Source organism: Myotis yumanensis, unplaced genomic scaffold, assembly GCF_028538775.1.
Source record: "Myotis yumanensis isolate MYYU_CA2020_CCGP unplaced genomic scaffold, mMyoYum1.0.hap1 SCAF_10, whole genome shotgun sequence".
NCBI classification, from domain to species: Eukaryota; Metazoa; Chordata; class Mammalia; order Chiroptera; family Vespertilionidae; genus Myotis; species Myotis yumanensis.
The window spans coordinates 76,827,549-76,829,493 of NW_027223761.1; the positions used below are offsets into that span (position 1 = coordinate 76,827,549).

The window sequence follows — 1,945 nt, forward strand, 5'->3', positions numbered from 1 at the left end:
AAAGGTTTTTATTCCTCTCTCTCTCTCTTTCTCTCTCTCTCTCTCTCAGACAACTGTTTAGTTTTTATTTCATAATCATAAATTTAACTCTGCAATCCAGCTAGACTGAGAAGGGGGTAAGGAAATTATGGAACCCAATGAACTGTGGCAAGAGCACAAAGATTATTGAACATTCCAAGCAAATCGGGGTCAAGGGGTGCTCTCCTGAGCTACAGAAGGAATGGCCTGGTGGTAAAGATAAAACACAAGTCAAATTTATTAGAGTTGCCCACAGTCAGCAATGGTGATCTTCTTGCTGGTCTTGCCATTCCTGGACCCAGAGTGCTCCATGGCTGTCACTATATCCAGGCCTTCTGTCACCTGGCCAAAGACCACATGCTTGCCACCCACCCACTCAGGCTTGGCAGAGCAGATGAGAAACTAGGAACCACTTGTGTTGGGTCCAGCATTGGCCATGGACAAGATGCCAGGACCTGTATGTTTCAGGATGAAGTTCTCATCTTCAAATTTCTCCCCATGGATGGACTTGCCGCCTGTGCCATTATGGCGTGTGAAGTCACCACCCGGCACATAAATATTCCTTTCTCTTGTTCTTTGCATCCAGCTCTGCTGGAGACAGCCGGCAGGGACTCGGGGTCGGGGTGAAGGAGCTGGAAGGCTGCAACTGAAAACCTCTGCTGATTCCATCAAGGCTCTGCTTGTTATGATAAACATTTCAGCAGCCAGAAAGTAGCTAGTAAACACTGCAGGGACTGGGCCGGGGACTTACCTCATTGTGGGACTTGCTAATCATCCACTTACGTTTAAAAAATGAAAATGTACGCAAAAGAGCTCTCATGTATGTGAAAGCTTGGAGTGAGCTGCATGGGCTCCCTGAGGCCTCCGACCACAAACACGGCTTAGAGTAAATATCATCTTAGGCAGAAGCAACTTTCTCCAACAAAAACAACACAGGGAAGCCTCTTGGAAGTTATTTGATAAACTATTAAAATAATAACTGCTTGTCTTAGCCTTGGCTCAAGACGGCAGATGTTGGACATGATACAGCCTCAGACGAGAGCGAGCATTCCCAGCAGCGCAGCGGGTGGGCGCGAAGGCGGCTTTGCTTGGGCCATTTGTTTAGAAGGGACGGGGCAGTGGAAATCAATTCTCATGTGTGAAAAGGAGAGGACTCATGTGTGCTCATACATTCAATAACTATAAAAAAAGTAATGCAGGCTATTGCTGATCTTTTCCTCCCCCCTGTTTTGACACTAGAGAGCTGTGTACCTAAATGTGCTCCTCGTAGGGAAGTTTTGTTCTAGAGGCTCCAGTGCGCTCTGAAATCATAAACAGGCAGCATTTCTGCCCACGTTTCCCCATAGGTGGCTGGAGAGGCTGGCCTGGCCTACACTTTCCTTTCAAGCTTACAAGAAAACCTTTGCAAAGGGTTCCTCTCAGTTTTATCCCTGATCTTTCCACAATTCTCTGGGGACGCCCCATCTCAGGTGAACCTCTCTTCTAAGAATTTACCAAGGTAATAGGTATACACATTGGTTTTTTAACCAATTCTATTTGCCTTGACATCTCAATGTCAAGTTGGGTAGATTATTTTGCCATTCTACAAGGGGATTGAATTTTCTAAATTTATTGAGTATTTATGCATGGGTTATAAAATGGATATTCCTTAAATTATCATATACCATGGAGAAAAGTGTGCGATTAATCTTCTTTACATCCCACATGCATTATCTCATTTAATTTTCACAATGACACTGAGGTAGGCTTTACCTATATTGCCTGTATTGTACTGATTCAAAAACAAACAAACCTAATATTCAGAGAAATAACTTGTCTTAGGGTTTTTTCTCCACATAGCGAAGCATAATTGGGATGTGTTCATCCAAAATGCAATAACAGTGACTAGACTTGCCCTCTGGACTGAAACAATAAAAAACTGGACAGG

The 1,945-nt window shown here is 44.0% G+C and overlaps 1 pseudogene; it reads right to left on the bottom strand.

Annotated features, from left to right (window-relative positions):
* Positions 1-238: 238 nt before the first annotated feature.
* LOC139018518 (peptidyl-prolyl cis-trans isomerase A pseudogene) lies at positions 239-687 on the bottom strand (annotated as a pseudogene).
* Positions 688-1,945: the final 1,258 nt, after the last annotated feature.